Source organism: Phalangium opilio, unplaced genomic scaffold (assembly GCF_054372755.1).
Source record: "Phalangium opilio isolate 3A_F unplaced genomic scaffold, DU_Popi_V2 ptg000240l_1, whole genome shotgun sequence".
Lineage (NCBI taxonomy): Eukaryota > Metazoa > Arthropoda > Arachnida > Opiliones > Phalangiidae > Phalangium > Phalangium opilio.
In genome coordinates this window covers 1021971-1041653 of record NW_028324224.1, presented here as the reverse complement: position 1 = coordinate 1041653, position 19683 = coordinate 1021971, and the positions used below count along the sequence as shown (strand labels likewise).

Genomic DNA, 19683 nt, shown 5'->3' with positions numbered 1-19683 from the left:
ATCCCGGACGGACCCGAGTTTTTGCAGAAGTAATTGACTATTTAAACACAAATAGTAAAATTGTAGGCCTATAAGTTTACCATACTTCAGTGTCATACTGTTCCGTTGGTCTAGGGGTATCATACTCACTTTGGGTGCGAGTGGTCCCGGGTTCAAATCCCGTACGGACCCGAGAATTTGCAGAAGTAATTGACTATTTAAACACAAATAGTAAAATTGTAGGCCTATAAGTTTAGCATGCTTCAGTGTAATACTGTTCCGTTGGTCTAGGGATATGATACTCGCTTTGGGTGCGAGTGGTCCCGGGTTCAAATCCCGGGCGGACCCGAGTTTTGGAGAAGAAATTTAGTGACTATTTAAATGCAACTATTGACAGGGTAGTCTTACGAGTTGAACTTGTTTCAGTTACACATATGGTCCGTTGGTCTAGGGGTATCATACTCGCTTTGGGTGCGAGTGGTCCTGGGTTCAAATCCCGGACGGACCCGAGTTTTTGCAGAAGTAATTGACTATTTAAACAAAAAGTGTAAAATTGTAGGCCTATAAGTTTAGCATGCTTCAGTGTCATACTGTTCCGTTCGTCTAGGGGTATGATACTCGCTTTGGGTGCGAGTGGTCCCGGGTTCAAATCCCGGGCGGACCCGAGTTTTGTAGGAGAAATTTAGTGACTATTTAAATGCAACTATTGACAGGGTAGTCTTACGAGTTGAACTTGTTTCAGTTACACATATGGTCCGTTGGTCTAGGGGTATCATACTCGCTTTGGGTGTGAGTGGTCCCGGGTTCAAATCCCGGACGGCCCCGAGTTTTTGCAGAAGTAATTGACTATTTAAACAAAAAGTGTAAAATTGTAGGTCTATAAGTTTAGCATGCTTCAGTGTCATACTTTTCCGCTCGTCTAGGGGTATGATACTCGCTTTGGGTGCGAGTGGTCCCGGGTTCAAATCCCGGGCGGACCGAGTTTTGGAGAAGAAATTTAGTGACTATTTAAACACAAATAGTAAAATTGTAGGCCTATGAGTTTAGCATGCTTCAGTGCCATACTGTTCCGTTAGTCTAGGGGTATGATACTCGCTTCGGGTGTGAGTGGTCCCGGGTTCAAATCCCGGACGGACCCGAGTTTTTGCAGAAGTAATTGACTATTTAAACACAAATAGTAAAATTGTAGGCCTATAAGTTTAGCATGCTTCAGTTTCATACTGTTCCGTTGGTCTAGGGGTATGATACTCGCTTCGTGTGTGAGTGGTCCCGGGTTCAAATCCCGGACGGCCCCGAGTTTTTGCAGAAGTAATTGACTATTTAAACAAAAAGTGTAAAATTGTAGGTCTATAAGTTTAGCATGCTTCAGTGTCATACTTTTCCGCTCGTCTAGGGGTATGATACTCGCTTTGGGTGCGAGTGGTCCCGGGTTCAAATCCCGGGCGGACCGAGTTTTGGAGAAGAAATTTAGTGACTATTTAAACACAAATAGTAAAATTGTAGGCCTATGAGTTTAGCATGCTTCAGTGCCATACTGTTCCGTTAGTCTAGGGGTATGATACTCGCTTCGGGTGTGAGTGGTCCCGGGTTCAAATCCCGGACGGACCCGAGTTTTTGCAGAAGTAATTGACTATTTAAACACAAATAGTAAAATTGTAGGCCTATAAGTTTAGCATGCTTCAGCTTCATACTGTTCCGTTGGTCTAGGGGTATGATACTCGCTTCGGGTGTGAGTGGTCCCGGGTTCAATACCCGGACGGACCCGAGTTTTTGCAGAAGTAATTGACTATTTAAACACAAATAGTAAAATTGTAGGCCTATAAGTTTAGCATGCTTCAGTGTCATACTGTTCCGTTGGTCTAGGGGTATGATACTCGCTTTGGGTGCGAGTGGTCCCGGGTTCAAATCCCGGGCGACCCGAGTTTCAGAGAAGAAATTTAGTGACTGTTTATATGCAACTATTGACAGGGTAGTCTTGCGAGTTGAACTTGTTTCAGTTACACACATGGTCCGTTGGTCTAGGGGTATCATACTCGCTTTGGGTGCGAGTGGTCCCGGGTTCAAATGCCGGACGGTCCCGGGTTCAAATGCCTGACGGACCCGAGTTTTTGCAGCATTAATTGACTATTTAAACACAAATAGTAAAATTGTAGGCCTATAAGTTTAGTATGCTTCAGTGTCATACTGTTCCGTTGGTCTAGGGGTATGATACTCGCTTTGGGTGCGAGTGGTCCCGGGTTCAAATCCCGGGCGGACCCGAGTTTTGTAGGAGAAATTTAGTGACTATTTAAATGCAACTATTGACAGGGTAGTCTTACGAGTTGAACTTGTTTCAGTTACACATATGGTCCGTTGGTCTAGGGGTATCATACTCGCTTTGCGTGCGAGTGGTCCCGGGTTCAAATCCCGCACGGACCCGAGTTTTTTCAGAAGTAATTGACTATTTAAACACAAATAGTAGAATTGTAGGCCTATAAATTTAGCATGCTTCAGTGTCATACTGTTCCGTTGGTCTAGGGGTATGATACTCGCTTCGTGTGTGAGTGGTCCCGGGTTTAAATCCCGGACGGCCCCGAGTTTTTGCAGAAGTAATTGACTATTTAAACACAAATAGTAAAATTGTAGGCTTATAAGTTTAGTATGCTTCAGTATCATACTGTTCCGTTGGTCTAGGGGTATGATACTCGCTTTGGGTGCGAGTGGTCCCGAAACTGTTTCAGTTACACACAAGGTCCGTTGGTCTAGGGGTATCATACTCGCTTTGGGTGCGAGTGGTCCCGGGTTTAAATCCCGGACGGACCCGAGTTTTTGCAGAAGCAATTGACTATTTAAACACAAATAGTAAAATTGTAGGCCTATAAATTTAGCATGCTTCAGTGTCATACTGTTCCGTTGGTCTAGGGGTATGATACTCGCTTCGGTTGTTAGTGGTCCTGGGTTCAAATCCCGGACGGACCCGAGTTTTGCAGAAGTAATTGACTATTTAAACACAAATAGTAAAATTGTAGGCCTATAAGTTTAGCATGCTTCAGTGTCATACTGTTCCGTTGGTCTAGAGGTATGATACTCGCTTCGGGTTGGAGTGGTTCCTGGTTCAAATCCCGGACGGACCCGAGTTTTTGCAGAAGTAATTGACTATTTAAACACAAATAGTAAAATTGTAGGCCTATAAGTTTAACATGCTTCAGTGTCATGCTGTTCCGTTGGTCTAGAGGTATGATACTCGCTTCGGGTGTGAGTGGTTCCTGGTTCAAATCCCGGACGGACCCGAGTTTTTGCAGAAGTAATTGACTATTTAAACACAAATAGTAAAATTGTAGGCCTATAAGTTTAGCATGCTTCAGTGTCATACTGTTCCGTTGGTCTAGAGGTATGATACTCGCTTCGGGTGTGAGTGGTTCCTGGTTCAAATCCCGGACGGACCCGAGTTTTTGCAGAAGTAATTGACTATTTAAACACAAATAGTAAAATTGTAGGCCTATAAGTTTAGCATGCTTCAGTGTCATACTGTTCCGTTGGTCTAGGGGTATCATACTCACTTTGGGTGCGAGTGGTCCTGGGTTCAAATCCCGGACGGACCCGAGTTTTTGCAGAAGAAATTTAGTGACTATTTAAATGCATTTATTGACAGGGTAGTCTTAAAAGTTGAGCTTGTTTCAGTTACATACATGGTCCGTTGGTCTAGGGATATCTTACTCGCTTTAAGTGCGAGTGGTTCCGGGTTCAAATCCCGGTCGGACCCGAGTTTTTGCAGAAGAAATTGACTATTTAAACACAAATAGTAAAATTGTAGGCCTCTAAGTTTAGCATGCTTCAGTGTCATACTGTTCCGTTGGTCTAGAGGTATGATACTCGCTTCGGGTGTGAGTGGTCCCGGGTTCCAATCCCGGACGGACCCGAGTTTTTGCAGAAGTAATTGACTATTTAAACACAAATAGTAAAATTGTAGGCCTATAAGTTTACCATACTTCAGTGTCATACTGTTCCGTTGGTCTAGGGGTATCATACTCACTTTGGGTGCGAGTGGTCCCGGGTTCAAATCCCGTACGGACCCGAGAATTTGCAGAAGTAATTGACTATTTAAACACAAATAGTAAAATTGTAGGCCTATAAGTTTAGCATGCTTCAGTGTAATACTGTTCCGTTGGTCTAGGGATATGATACTCGCTTTGGGTGCGAGTGGTCCCGGGTTCAAATCCCGGGCGGACCCGAGTTTTGGAGAAGAAATTTAGTGACTATTTAAATGCAACTATTGACAGGGTAGTCTTACGAGTTGAACTTGTTTCAGTTACACATATGGTCCGTTGGTCTAGGGGTATCATACTCGCTTTGGGTGCGAGTGGTCCTGGGTTCAAATCCCGGACGGACCCGAGTTTTTGCAGAAGTAATTGACTATTTAAACAAAAAGTGTAAAATTGTAGGCCTATAAGTTTAGCATGCTTCAGTGTCATACTGTTCCGTTCGTCTAGGGGTATGATACTCGCTTTGGGTGCGAGTGGTCCCGGGTTCAAATCCCGGGCGGACCCGAGTTTTGTAGGAGAAATTTAGTGACTATTTAAATGCAACTATTGACAGGGTAGTCTTACGAGTTGAACTTGTTTCAGTTACACATATGGTCCGTTGGTCTAGGGGTATCATACTCGCTTTGGGTGTGAGTGGTCCCGGGTTCAAATCCCGGACGGCCCCGAGTTTTTGCAGAAGTAATTGACTATTTAAACAAAAAGTGTAAAATTGTAGGTCTATAAGTTTAGCATGCTTCAGTGTCATACTTTTCCGCTCGTCTAGGGGTATGATACTCGCTTTGGGTGCGAGTGGTCCCGGGTTCAAATCCCGGGCGGACCGAGTTTTGGAGAAGAAATTTAGTGACTATTTAAACACAAATAGTAAAATTGTAGGCCTATGAGTTTAGCATGCTTCAGTGCCATACTGTTCCGTTAGTCTAGGGGTATGATACTCGCTTCGGGTGTGAGTGGTCCCGGGTTCAAATCCCGGACGGACCCGAGTTTTTGCAGAAGTAATTGACTATTTAAACACAAATAGTAAAATTGTAGGCCTATAAGTTTAGCATGCTTCAGTTTCATACTGTTCCGTTGGTCTAGGGGTATGATACTCGCTTCGGGTGTGAGTGGTCCCGGGTTCAATACCCGGACGGACCCGAGTTTTTGCAGAAGTAATTGACTATTTAAACAAAAAGTGTAAAACTGTAGGTCTATAAGTTTAGCATGCTTCAGTGTCATACTTTTCCGCTCGTCTAGGGGTATGATACTCGCTTTGGGTGCGAGTGGTCCCGGGTTCAAATCCCGGGCGGACCGAGTTTTGGAGAAGAAATTTAGTGACTATTTAAACACAAATAGTAAAATTGTAGGCCTATGAGTTTAGCATGCTTCAGTGCCATACTGTTCCGTTAGTCTAGGGGTATGATACTCGCTTCGGGTGTGAGTGGTCCCGGGTTCAAATCCCGTACGGACCCGAGAATTTGCAGAAGTAATTGACTATTTAAACACAAATAGTAAAATTGTAGGCCTATAAGTTTAGCATGCTTCAGTGTCATACTGTTCCGTTGGTCTAGGGGTATCATACTCACTTTGGGTGCGAGTGGTCCTGGGTTCAAATCCCGGACGGACCCGAGTTTTTGCAGAAGAAATTTAGTGACTATTTAAATGCATTTATTGACAGGGTAGTCTTAAAAGTTGAGCTTGTTTCAGTTACATACATGGTCCGTTGGTCTAGGGATATCTTACTCGCTTTAAGTGCGAGTGGTTCCGGGTTCAAATCCCGGTCGGACCCGAGTTTTTGCAGAAGAAATTGACTATTTAAACACAAATAGTAAAATTGTAGGCCTCTAAGTTTAGCATGCTTCAGTGTCATACTGTTCCGTTGGTCTAGAGGTATGATACTCGCTTCGGGTGTGAGTGGTCCCGGGTTCCAATCCCGGACGGACCCGAGTTTTTGCAGAAGTAATTGACTATTTAAACACAAATAGTAAAATTGTAGGCCTATAAGTTTACCATACTTCAGTGTCATACTGTTCCGTTGGTCTAGGGGTATCATACTCACTTTGGGTGCGAGTGGTCCCGGGTTCAAATCCCGTACGGACCCGAGAATTTGCAGAAGTAATTGACTATTTAAACACAAATAGTAAAATTGTAGGCCTATAAGTTTAGCATGCTTCAGTGTAATACTGTTCCGTTGGTCTAGGGATATGATACTCGCTTTGGGTGCGAGTGGTCCCGGGTTCAAATCCCGGGCGGACCCGAGTTTTGGAGAAGAAATTTAGTGACTATTTAAATGCAACTATTGACAGGGTAGTCTTACGAGTTGAACTTGTTTCAGTTACACATATGGTCCGTTGGTCTAGGGGTATCATACTCGCTTTGGGTGCGAGTGGTCCTGGGTTCAAATCCCGGACGGACCCGAGTTTTTGCAGAAGTAATTGACTATTTAAACAAAAAGTGTAAAATTGTAGGCCTATAAGTTTAGCATGCTTCAGTGTCATACTGTTCCGTTCGTCTAGGGGTATGATACTCGCTTTGGGTGCGAGTGGTCCCGGGTTCAAATCCCGGGCGGACCCGAGTTTTGTAGGAGAAATTTAGTGACTATTTAAATGCAACTATTGACAGGGTAGTCTTACGAGTTGAACTTGTTTCAGTTACACATATGGTCCGTTGGTCTAGGGGTATCATACTCGCTTTGGGTGTGAGTGGTCCCGGGTTCAAATCCCGGACGGCCCCGAGTTTTTGCAGAAGTAATTGACTATTTAAACAAAAAGTGTAAAATTGTAGGTCTATAAGTTTAGCATGCTTCAGTGTCATACTTTTCCGCTCGTCTAGGGGTATGATACTCGCTTTGGGTGCGAGTGGTCCCGGGTTCAAATCCCGGGCGGACCGAGTTTTGGAGAAGAAATTTAGTGACTATTTAAACACAAATAGTAAAATTGTAGGCCTATGAGTTTAGCATGCTTCAGTGCCATACTGTTCCGTTAGTCTAGGGGTATGATACTCGCTTCGGGTGTGAGTGGTCCCGGGTTCAAATCCCGGACGGACCCGAGTTTTTGCAGAAGTAATTGACTATTTAAACACAAATAGTAAAATTGTAGGCCTATAAGTTTAGCATGCTTCAGTTTCATACTGTTCCGTTGGTCTAGGGGTATGATACTCGCTTCGGGTGTGAGTGGTCCCGGGTTCAATACCCGGACGGACCCGAGTTTTTGCAGAAGTAATTGACTATTTAAACAAAAAGTGTAAAACTGTAGGTCTATAAGTTTAGCATGCTTCAGTGTCATACTTTTCCGCTCGTCTAGGGGTATGATACTCGCTTTGGGTGCGAGTGGTCCCGGGTTCAAATCCCGGGCGGACCGAGTTTTGGAGAAGAAATTTAGTGACTATTTAAACACAAATAGTAAAATTGTAGGCCTATGAGTTTAGCATGCTTCAGTGCCATACTGTTCCGTTAGTCTAGGGGTATGATACTCGCTTCGGGTGTGAGTGGTCCCGGGTTCAAATCCCGTACGGACCCGAGAATTTGCAGAAGTAATTGACTATTTAAACACAAATAGTAAAATTGTAGGCCTATAAGTTTAGCATGCTTCAGTGTAATACTGTTCCGTTGGTCTAGGGGTATGATACTCGCTTTGGGTGCGAGTGGTCCCGGGTTCAAATCCCGGGCGGACCCGAGTTTTGGAGAAGAAATTTAGTGACTATTTAAATGCAACTATTGACAGGGTAGTCTTACGAGTTGAACTTGTTTCAGTTACACATATGGTCCGTTGGTCTAGGGGTATCATACTCGCTTTGGGTGCGAGTGGTCCCGGGTTCAAATCCCGGACGGACCCGAGTTTTTGCAGAAGTAATTGACTATTTAAACAAAAAGTGTAAAATTGTAGGCCTATAAGTTTAGCATGCTTCAGTGTCATACTGTTCCGTTCGTCTAGGGGTATGATACTCGCTTTGGGTGCGAGTGGTCCCGGGTTCAAATCCCGGGCGGACCCGAGTTTTGTAGGAGAAATTTAGTGACTATTTAAATGCAACTATTGACAGGGTAGTCTTACGAGTTGAACTTGTTTCAGTTACACATATGGTCCGTTGGTCTAGGGGTATCATACTCGCTTTGGGTGCGAGTGGTCCCGGGTTCAAATCCCGGACGGACCCGAGTTTTTTCAGAAGTAATTGACTATTTAAACACAAATAGTAAAATTGTAGGCCTATAAATTTAGCATGCTTCAGTGTCATACTGTTCCGTTGGTCTAGGGGTATGATACTCGCTTCGTGTATGAGTGGTCCCGGGTTCAAATCCCGGACGGCCCCGAGTTTTTGCAGAAGTAATTGACTATTTAAACAAAAAGTGTAAAATTGTAGGTCTATAAGTTTAGCATGCTTCAGTGTCATACTTTTCCGCTCGTCTAGGGGTATGATACTCGCTTTGGGTGCGAGTGGTCCCGGGTTCAAATCCCGGGCGGACCGAGTTTTGGAGAAGAAATTTAGTGACTATTTAAACACAAATAGTAAAATTGTAGGCCTATGAGTTTAGCATGCTTCAGTGCCATACTGTTCCGTTAGTCTAGGGGTATGATACTCGCTTCGGGTGTGAGTGGTCCCGGGTTCAAATCCCGTACGGACCCGAGAATTTGCAGAAGTAATTGACTATTTAAACACAAATAGTAAAATTGTAGGCCTATAAGTTTAGCATGCTTCAGTGTAATACTGTTCCGTTGGTCTAGGGGTATGATACTCGCTTTGGGTGCGAGTGGTCCCGGGTTCAAATCCCGGGCGGACCCGAGTTTTGGAGAAGAAATTTAGTGACTATTTAAATGCAACTATTGACAGGGTAGTCTTACGAGTTGAACTTGTTTCAGTTACACATATGGTCCGTTGGTCTAGGGGTATCATACTCGCTTTGGGTGCGAGTGGTCCCGGGTTCAAATCCCGGACGGACCCGAGTTTTTGCAGAAGTAATTGACTATTTAAACAAAAAGTGTAAAATTGTAGGCCTATAAGTTTAGCATGCTTCAGTGTCATACTGTTCCGTTCGTCAAGGGGTATGATACTCGCTTTGGGTGCGAGTGGTCCCGGGTTCAAATCCCGGGCGGACCCGAGTTTTGTAGGAGAAATTTAGTGACTATTTAAATGCAACTATTGACAGGGTAGTCTTACGAGTTGAACTTGTTTCAGTTACACATATGGTCCGTTGGTCTAGGGGTATCATACTCGCTTTGGGTGCGAGTGGTCCCGGGTTCAAATCCCGGACGGACCCGAGTTTTTTCAGAAGTAATTGACTATTTAAACACAAATAGTAAAATTGTAGGCCTATAAATTTAGCATGCTTCAGTGTCATACTGTTCCGTTGGTCTAGGGGTATGATACTCGCTTCGTGTATGAGTGGTCCCGGGTTCAAATCCCGGACGGCCCCGAGTTTTTGCAGAAGTAATTGACTATTTAAACAAAAAGTGTAAAATTGTAGGTCTATAAGTTTAGCATGCTTCAGTGTCATACTTTTCCGCTCGTCTAGGGGTATGATACTCGCTTTGGGTGCGAGTGGTCCCGGGTTCAAATCCCGGGCGGACCGAGTTTTGGAGAAGAAATTTAGTGACTATTTAAACACAAATAGTAAAATTGTAGGCCTATGAGTTTAGCATGCTTCAGTGCCATACTGTTCCGTTAGTCTAGGGGTATGATACTCGCTTCGGGTGTGAGTGGTCCCGGGTTCAAATCCCGGACGGACCCGAGTTTTTGCAGAAGTAATTGACTATTTAAACACAAATAGTAAAATTGTAGGCCTATAAGTTTAGCATGCTTCAGTGTCATACTGTTCCGTTGGTCTAGGGGTATGATACTCGCTTTGGGTGCGAGTGGTCCCGGGTTCAAATCCCGGGCGACCCGAGTTTCAGAGAAGAAATTTAGTGACTGTTTATATGCAACTATTGACAGGGTAGTCTTGCGAGTTGAACTTGTTTCAGTTACACACATGGTCCGTTGGTCTAGGGGTATCATACTCGCTTTGGGTGCGAGTGGTCCCGGGTTCAAATGCCGGACGGTCCCGGGTTCAAATGCCGGACGGACCCGAGTTTTTGCAGAAGTAATTGACTATTTAAACACAAATAGTAAAATTGTAGGCCTATAAGTTTAGTATGCTTCAGTGTCATACTGTTCCGTTGGTCTAGGGGTATGATACTCGCTTTGGGTGCGAGTGGTCCCGGGTTCAAATCCCGGGCGGACCCGAGTTTTGTAGGAGAAATTTAGTGACTATTTAAATGCAACTATTGACAGGGTAGTCTTACGAGTTGAACTTGTTTCAGTTACACATATGGTCCGTTGGTCTAAGGGTATCATACTCGCTTTGGGTGCGAGTGGTCCCGGGTTCAAATCCCGGACGGACCCGAGTTTTTTCAGAAGTAATTGACTATTTAAACACAAATAGTAAAATTGTAGGCCTATAAATTTAGCATGCTTCAGTGTCATACTGTTCCGTTGGTCTAGGGGTATGATACTCGCTTCGTGTATGAGTGGTCCCGGGTTCAAATCCCGGACGGCCCCGAGTTTTTGCAGAAGTAATTGACTATTTAAACAAAAAGTGTAAAATTGTAGGTCTATAAGTTTAGCATGCTTCAGTGTCATACTTTTCCGCTCGTCTAGGGGTATGATACTCGCTTTGGGTGCGAGTGGTCCCGGGTTCAAATCCCGGGCGGACCGAGTTTTGGAGAAGAAATTTAGTGACTATTTAAGCACAAATAGTAAAATTGTAGGCCTATGAGTTTAGCATGCTTCAGTGCCATACTGTTCCGTTAGTCTAGGGGTATGATACTCGCTTCGGGTGTGAGTGGTCCCGGGTTCAAATCCCGGACGGACCCGAGTTTTTGCAGAAGTAATTGACTATTTAAACACAAATAGTAAAATTGTAGGCCTATAAGTTTAGCATGCTTCAGTTTCATACTGTTCCGTTGGTCTAGGGGTATGATACTCGCTTCGGGTGTGAGTGGTCTCGGGTTCAATACCCGGACGGACCCGAGTTTTTGCAGAAGTAATTGACTATTTAAACACAAATAGTAAAATTGTAGGCCTATAAGTTTAGCATGCTTCAGTGTCATACTGTTCCGTTGGTCTAGGGGTATGATACTCGCTTTGGGTGCGAGTGGTCCCGGGTTCAAATCCCGGGCGACCCGAGTTTCAGAGAAGAAATTTAGTGACTGTTCATATGCAACTATTGACAGGGTAGTCTTGCGAGTTGAACTTGTTTCAGTTACACACATGGTCCGTTGGTCTAGGGGTATCATACTCGCTTTGGGTGCGAGTGGTCCCGGGTTCAAATCCCGCACGGACCCGAGTTTTTGCAGAAGTAATTGACTATTTAAACACAAATAGTAAAATTGTAGGCCTATAAGTTTAGTATGCTTCAGTGTCATACTGTTCCGTTGGTCTAGGGGTATGATACTCGCTTTGGGTGCGAGTGGTCCCGGGTTCAAATCCCGGGCGGACCCGAGTTTTGTAGGAGAAATTTAGTGACTATTTAAATGCAACTATTGACAGGGTAGTCTTACGAGTTGAACTTGTTTCAGTTACACATATGGTCCGTTGGTCTAGGGGTATCATACTCGCTTTGCGTGCGAGTGGTCCCGGGTTCAAATCCCGCACGGACCCGAGTTTTTGCAGAAGTAATTGACTATTTAAACACAAATAGTAAAATTGTAGGCCTATAAGTTTAGTATGCTTCAGTGTCATACTGTTCCGTTGGTCTAGGGGTATGATACTCGCTTTGGGTGCGAGTGGTCCCGGGTTCAAATCCCGGGCGGACCCGAGTTTTGTAGGAGAAATTTAGTGACTATTTAAATGCAACTATTGACAGGGTAGTCTTACGAGTTGAACTTGTTTCAGTTACACATATGGTCCGTTGGTCTAGGGGTATCATACTCGCTTTGCGTGCGAGTGGTCCCGGGTTCAAATCCCGCACGGACCCGAGATTTTCAGAAGTAATTGACTATTTAAACACAAATAGTAGAATTGTAGGCCTATAAATTTAGCATGCTTCAGTGTCATACTGTTCCGTTGGTCTAGGGGTATGATACTCGCTTCGTGTGTGAGTGGTCCCGGGTTTAAATCCCGGACGGCCCCGAGTTTTTGCAGAAGTAATTGACTATTTAAACACAAATAGTAAAATTGTAGGCTTATAAGTTTAGTATGCTTCAGTATCATACTGTTCCGTTGGTCTAGGGGTATGATACTCGCTTTGGGTGCGAGTGGTCCCGAAACTGTTTCAGTTACACACAAGGTCCGTTGGTCTAGGGGTATCATACTCGCTTTGGGTGCGAGTGGTCCCGGGTTTAAATCCCGGACGGACCCGAGTTTTTGCAGAAGCAATTGACTATTTAAACACAAATAGTAAAATTGTAGGCCTATAAATTTAGCATGCTTCAGTGTCATACTGTTCCGTTGGTCTAGGGGTATGATACTCGCTTCGGTTGTTAGTGGTCCTGGGTTCAAATCCCGGACGGACCCGAGTTTTGCAGAAGTAATTGACTATTTAAACACAAATAGTAAAATTGTAGGCCTATAAGTTTAGCATGCTTCAGTGTCATACTGTTCCGTTGGTCTAGAGGTATGATACTCGCTTCGGGTTGGAGTGGTTCCTGGTTCAAATCCCGGACGGACCCGAGTTTTTGCAGAAGTAATTGACTATTTAAACACAAATAGTAAAATTGTAGGCCTATAAGTTTAACATGCTTCAGTGTCATGCTGTTCCGTTGGTCTAGAGGTATGATACTCGCTTCGGGTGTGAGTGGTTCCTGGTTCAAATCCCGGACGGACCCGAGTTTTTGCAGAAGTAATTGACTATTTAAACACAAATAGTAAAATTGTAGGCCTATAAGTTTAGCATGCTTCAGTGTCATACTGTTCCGTTGGTCTAGAGGTATGATACTCGCTTCGGGTGTGAGTGGTTCCTGGTTCAAATCCCGGACGGACCCGAGTTTTTGCAGAAGTAATTGACTATTTAAACACAAATAGTAAAATTGTAGGCCTATAAGTTTAGCATGCTTCAGTGTCATACTGTTCCGTTGGTCTAGGGGTATCATACTCACTTTGGGTGCGAGTGGTCCTGGGTTCAAATCCCGGACGGACCCGAGTTTTTGCAGAAGAAATTTAGTGACTATTTAAATGCATTTATTGACAGGGTAGTCTTAAAAGTTGAGCTTGTTTCAGTTACATACATGGTCCGTTGATCTAGGGATATCTTACTCGCTTTAAGTGCGAGTGGTTCCGGGTTCAAATCCCGGTCGGACCCGAGTTTTTGCAGAAGTAATTGACTATTTAAACACAAATAGTAAAATTGTAGGCCTCTAAGTTTAGCATGCTTCAGTGTCATACTGTTCCGTTGGTCTAGAGGTATGATACTCGCTTCGGGTGTGAGTGGTCCCGGGTTCCAATCCCGGACGGACCCGAGTTTTTGCAGAAGTAATTGACTATTTAAACACAAATAGTAAAATTGTAGGCCTATAAGTTTACCATACTTCAGTGTCATACTGTTCCGTTGGTCTAGGGGTATCATACTCACTTTGGGTGCGAGTGGTCCCGGGTTCAAATCCCGTACGGACCCGAGAATTTGCAGAAGTAATTGACTATTTAAACACAAATAGTGAAATTGTAGGCCTATAAGTTTAGCATGCTTCAGTGTCATACTGTTCCGTTGGTCTAGGGGTATGATACTCGCTTTGGGTGCGAGTGGTCCCGGGTTCAAATCCCGGGCGGACCCGAGTTTCGGAGAAGAAATTTAGTGACTATTTAAATGCAACTATTGACAGGGTAGTCTTACGAGTTGAACTTGTTTCAGTTACACATATGGTCCGTTGGTCTAGGGGTATCATACTCGCTTTGGGTGCGAGTGGTCCCGGGTTCAAATCCCGGACGGACCCGAGTTTTTGCAGAAGTAATTGACTATTTAAACAAAAAGTGTAAAATTGTAGGCCTATAAGTTTAGCATGCTTCAGTGTCATACTGTTCCGTTCGTCTAGGGGTATGATACTCGCTTTGGGTGCGAGTGGTCCCGGGTTCAAATCCCGGGCGGACCCGAGTTTTGTAGGAGAAATTTAGTGACTATTTAAATGCAACTATTGACAGGGTAGTCTTACGAGTTGAACTTGTTTCAGTTACACATATGGTCCGTTGGTCTAGGGGTATCATACTCGCTTTGGGTGCGAGTGGTCCCGGGTTCAAATCCCGGACGGACCCGAGTTTTTGCAGAAGTAATTGACTATTTAAACACAAATAGTAAAATTGTAGGCCTATAAATTTAGCATGATTCAGTGTCATACTTTTCCGTTGGTCTAGGGGTATGATACTCGCTTCGTGTGTGAGTGGTCCCGGGTTCAAATCCCGGACGGCCCCGAGTTTTTGCAGAAGTAATTGACTATTTAAACACAAATAGTAAAATTGTAGGCCTATAAGTTTACCATGCTTCAGTGTCATGCTGTTCCGTTGGTCTAGGGGTATCATACTCACTTTGAGTGCGAGTGGTCCAGGGTTCAAATCCCGGACGGACCCGAGTTTTTGCAGAAGTAATTGACTATTTAAACACAAATAGTAAAATTGTAGGCCTATAAGTTTACCATACTTCAGTGTCATACTGTTCCGTTGGTCTAGGGGTATCATACTCACTTTGGGTGCGAGTGGTCCCGGGTTCAAATCCCGTACGGACCCGAGAATTTGCAGAAGTAATTGACTATTTAAACACAAACAGTAAAATTGTAGGCCTATAAGTTTAGCATGCTTCAGTGTCATACTGTTCCGTTGGTCTAGGGGTATGATACTCGCTTTGGGTGCGAGTGGTCCCGGGTTCAAATCCCGGGCGGACCCGAGTTTTGGAGAAGAAATTTAGTGACTATTTAAATGCAACTATAGACAGGGTAGTCTTACGAGTTGAACTTGTTTCAGTTACACATATGGTCCGTTGGTCTAGGGGTATCATACTCGCTTTGGGTGCGAGTGGTCCCGGGTTCAAATCCCGGGCGGACCCGAGTTTCGGAGAAGAAATTTAGTGACTATTTAAATGCAACTATTGACAGGGTAGTCTTACGAGTTGAACTTGTTTCAGTTACACATATGGTCCGTTGGTCTAGGGGTATCATACTCGCTTTGGGTGCGAGTGGTCCCGGGTTCAAATCCCGGACGGACCCGAGTTTTTGCAGAAGTAATTGACTATTTAAACAAAAAGTGTAAAATTGTAGGCCTATAAGTTTAGCATGCTTCAGTGTCATACTGTTCCGTTCGTCTAGGGGTATGATACTCGCTTTGGGTGCGAGTGGTCCCGGGTTCAAATCCCGGGCGGACCCGAGTTTTGTAGGAGAAATTTAGTGACTATTTAAATGCAACTATTGACAGGGTAGTCTTACGAGTTGAACTTGTTTCAGTTACACATATGGTCCGTTGGTCTAGGGGTATCATACTCGCTTTGGGTGCGAGTGGTCCCGGGTTCAAATCCCGGACGGACCCGAGTTTTTGCAGAAGTAATTGACTATTTAAACACAAATAGTAAAATTGTAGGCCTATAAATTTAGCATGATTCAGTGTCATACTTTTCCGTTGGTCTAGGGGTATGATACTCGCTTCGTGTGTGAGTGGTTCCGGGTTCAAATCCCGGACGGCCCCGAGTTTTTGCAGAAGTAATTGACTATTTAAACACAAATAGTAAAATTGTAGGCCTATAAGTTTACCATGCTTCAGTGTCATGCTGTTCCGTTGGTCTAGGGGTATCATACTCACTTTGAGTGCGAGTGGTCCAGGGTTCAAATCCCGGACGGACCCGAGTTTTTGCAGAAGTAATTGACTATTTAAACACAAATAGTAAAATTGTAGGCCTATAAGTTTACCATACTTCAGTGTCATACTGTTCCGTTGGTCTAGGGGTATCATACTCACTTTGGGTGCGAGTGGTCCCGGGTTCAAATCCCGTACGGACCCGAGAATTTGCAGAAGTAATTGACTATTTAAACACAAACAGTAAAATTGTAGGCCTATAAGTTTAGCATGCTTCAGTGTCATACTGTTCCGTTGGTCTAGGGGTATGATACTCGCTTTGGGTGCGAGTGGTCCCGGGTTCAAATCCCGGGCGGACCCGAGTTTTGGAGAAGAAATTTAATGACTATTTAAATGCAACTATAGACAGGGTAGTCTTACGAGTTGAACTTGTTTCAGTTACACATATGGTCCGTTGGTCTAGGGGTATCATACTCGCTTTGGGTGCGAGTGGTCCCGGGTTCAAATCCCGGACGGACCCGAGTTTTTGCAGAAGTAATTGACTATTTAAACAAAAAGTGTAAAATTGTAGGCCTATAAGTTTAGCATGCTTCAGTGTCATACTGTTCCGTTCGTCTAGGGGTATGATACTCGCTTTGGGTGCGAGTGGTCCCGGGTTCAAATCCCGGGCGGACCCGAGTTTTGTAGGAGAAATTTAGTGACTTTTTTAAATGCAACTATAGACAGGGTAGTCTTACGAGTTGAACTTGTTTCAGTTACACATATGGTCCGTTGGTCTAGGGGTATCATACTCGCTTTGGGTGCGAGTGGTCCCGGGTTCAAATCCCGGACGGACCCGAGTTTTTGCAGAAGTAATTGACTATTTAAACACAAATAGTAAAATTGTAGGCCTATAAGTTTAGTATGCTTCAGTATCATACTGTTCCGTTGGTCTAGGGGTATGATACTCGCTTTGGGTGCGAGTCGTCCCGAAACTGTTTCGGTTACACACAAGGTCCGTTGGTCTAGGGGTATCATACTCGCTTTGGGTGCGAGTGGTCCCGGGTTCAAATCCCGGACGGACCCGAGTTTTTTCAGAAGTAATTGACTATTTAAACACAAATAGTAAAATTGTAGGCCTATAAATTTAGCATGCTTCAGTGTCATACTGTTCCGTTGGTCTAGGGGTATGATACTCGCTTCGGTTGTTAGTGGTCCCGGGTTCAAATCCCGGACGGACCCGAGTTTTTGCAGAAGTAATTGACTATTTAAACAAAAAGTGTAAAATTGTAGGCCTATAAGTTTAGCATGCTTCAGTGTCATACTGTTCCGTTCGTCTAGGGGTATGATACTCGCTTTGGGTGCGAGTGGTCCCGGGTTCAAATCCCGGGCGGACCCGAGTTTTGTAGGAGAAATTTAGTGACTATTTAAATGCAACTATTGACAGGGTAGTCTTACGAGTTGAACTTGTTTCAGTTACACATATGGTACGTTGGTCTAGGGGTATCATACTCGCTTTGGGTGCGAGTGGTCCCGGGTTCAAATCCCGGACGGACCCGAGTTTTTGCAGAAGTAATTGACTATTTAAACACAAATAGTAAAATTGTAGGCCTATAAATTTAGCATGATTCAGTGTCATACTTTTCCGTTGGTCTAGGGGTATGATACTCGCTTCGTGTGTGAGTGGTCCCGGGTTCAAATCCCGGACGGCCCCGAGTTTTTGCAGAAGTAATTGACTATTTAAACACAAATAGTAAAATTGTAGGCCTATAAGTTTAGTATGCTTCAGTATCATACTGTTCCGTTGGTCTAGGGGTATGATACTCGCTTTGGGTGCGAGTCGTCCCGAAACTGTTTCAGTTACACACAAGGTCCGTTGGTCTAGGGGTATCATACTCGCTTTGGGTGCGAGTGGTCCCGGGTTCAAATCCCGGACGGACTTGAGTTTTTGCAGAAGTAATTGACTATTTAAACACAAATAGTAAAATTGTAGGCCTATAAATTTAGCATGCTTCAGTGTCATACTGTTCCGTTGGTCTAGGGGTATGATACTCGCTTTGGGTGCGAGTGGTCCCGGGTTCAAATCCTTGACGGACCTGAGTTTTTGCAGAAGAAATTTAGTGACTATTTAAATGCATTTATTGACAGGGTAGTCTTAAAAGTTGAGCTTGTTTCAGTTACGTACATGGTCCGTTGGTCTAAGGATATCTTACTCGCTTTAAGTGCGAGTGGTTCCGGGTTCAAATCCCGGTCGGACCCGAGTTTTTGCAGAAGTAATTGACTATTTAAACACAAATAGTAAAATTGTAGGCCTATAAGTTTAGCATGCTTCAGTGTCATACTGTTCCGTTGGTCTAGAGGTATGATACTCGCTTCGGGTGTGAGTGGTCCCGGGTTCCAATCCCGGACGGACCCGAGTTTTTGCAGAAGTAATTGACTATATAAACACAAATAGTAAAATTGTAGGCCTATAAGTTTACCATGCTTCAGTGTCATACTGTTCCGTTGGTCTAGGGGTATCATACTCACTCTGGGTGCGAGTGGTCCAGGGTTCAAATCCCGTACGGACCCGAGTTTTTGCAGAAGTAATTGACTATTTAAACACAAATAGTAAAATTGTAGGCCTATAAATTTAGCATGCTTCAGTGTCATACTGTTCCGTTGGTCTAGGGGTATCATACTCACTTTGGGTGCGAGTGGTCCTGGGTTCAAATCGCGGACGGACCCGAGATTTTGCAGAAGAAATTTAGTGACTATTTAAATGCATTTATTGACAGGGTAGTCTTAAAAGTTGAGCTTGTTTCAGTTACATACATGGTCCGTTGGTCTAGGGATATCTTACTCGCTTTAAGTGCGAGTGGTTCCGGGTTCAAATCCCGGTCGGACCCGAGTTTTTGCAGAAGTAATTGACTATTTAAACACAAATAGTAAAATTGTAGGCCTATAAGTTTAGCATGCTTCAGTGTCATACTGTTCCGTTGGTCTAGGGGTATGATACTCGCTTCGGGTGTGAGTGGTCCCGGGTTTAAATCCCGGACGGACCCGAGTTTTTGCAGAAGTAATTGACTATTTAAACACAAATAGTAAAATTGTAGGCCTATAAGTTTACCATGCTTCAGTGTCATACTGTTCCGTTGGTCTAGGGGTATCATACTCACTCTGGGTGCGAGTGGTCCAGGGTTCAAATCCCGTACGGACCCGAGTTTTGCAGAAGTAATTGACTATTTAAACAAAAAGTGTAAAATTGTAGGCCTATAAGTTTAGCATGCTTCAGTGTCATACTGTTCCGTTCGTCTAGGGGTATGATACTCGCTTTGGGTGCGAGTGGTCCCGGGTTCAAATCCCGGGCGGACCCGAGTTTTGTAGGAGAAATTTAGTGACTATTTAAATGCAACTATTGACAGGGTAGTCTTACGAGTTGAACTTGTTTCAGTTACACATATGGTCCGTTGGTCTAGGGGTATCATACTCGCTTTGGGTGCGAGTGGTCCCGGGTTCAAATCCCGGACGGACCCGAGTTTTTGCAGAAGTAATTGACTATTTAAACACAAATAGTAAAATTGTAGGCCTATAAATTTAGCATGATTCAGTGTCATACTTTTCCGTTGGTCTAGGGGTATGATACTCGCTTCGTGTGTGAGTGGTCCCGGGTTCAAATCCCGGACGGCCCCGAGTTTTTGCAGAAGTAATTGACTATTTAAACACAAATAGTAAAATTGTAGGCCTATAAGTTTAGTATGCTTCAGTATCATACTGTTCCGTTGGTCTAGGGGTATGATACTCGCTTTGGGTGCGAGTCGTCCCGAAACTGTTTCAGTTACACACAAGGTCCGTTGGTCTAGGGGTATCATACTCGCTTTGGGTGCGAGTGGTCCCGGGTTCAAATCCCGGACGGACTTGAGTTTTTGCAGAAGTAATTGACTATTTAATCACAAATAGTAAAATTGTAGGCCTATAAATTTAGCATGCTTCAGTGTCATACTGTTCC

At 44.1% G+C, this 19683-nt stretch overlaps 6 non-coding genes across 6 annotated transcripts; all 6 read left to right on the top strand.

Moving 5' to 3' along the window:
* Positions 1-1045: 1045 nt before the first annotated feature.
* TRNAP-CGG (transfer RNA proline (anticodon CGG)) lies at positions 1046-1117 on the top strand. The gene has a single exon. It is a non-coding gene; the product is annotated as a tRNA-Pro (tRNA).
* A 398-nt stretch (positions 1118-1515) lies between these two features.
* On the top strand, positions 1516-1587 carry TRNAP-CGG (transfer RNA proline (anticodon CGG)). The gene has a single exon. It is a non-coding gene; the product is annotated as a tRNA-Pro (tRNA).
* Positions 1588-4907: 3320 nt separating this feature from the next.
* On the top strand, positions 4908-4979 carry TRNAP-CGG (transfer RNA proline (anticodon CGG)). The gene has a single exon. It is a non-coding gene; the product is annotated as a tRNA-Pro (tRNA).
* A 1973-nt stretch (positions 4980-6952) lies between these two features.
* On the top strand, positions 6953-7024 carry TRNAP-CGG (transfer RNA proline (anticodon CGG)). The gene has a single exon. It is a non-coding gene; the product is annotated as a tRNA-Pro (tRNA).
* A 2602-nt stretch (positions 7025-9626) lies between these two features.
* Positions 9627-9698, top strand: TRNAP-CGG (transfer RNA proline (anticodon CGG)). Its single transcript has one exon. It is a non-coding gene; the product is annotated as a tRNA-Pro (tRNA).
* Positions 9699-10750: 1052 nt separating this feature from the next.
* TRNAP-CGG (transfer RNA proline (anticodon CGG)) lies at positions 10751-10822 on the top strand. The gene has a single exon. It is a non-coding gene; the product is annotated as a tRNA-Pro (tRNA).
* Positions 10823-19683: the final 8861 nt, after the last annotated feature.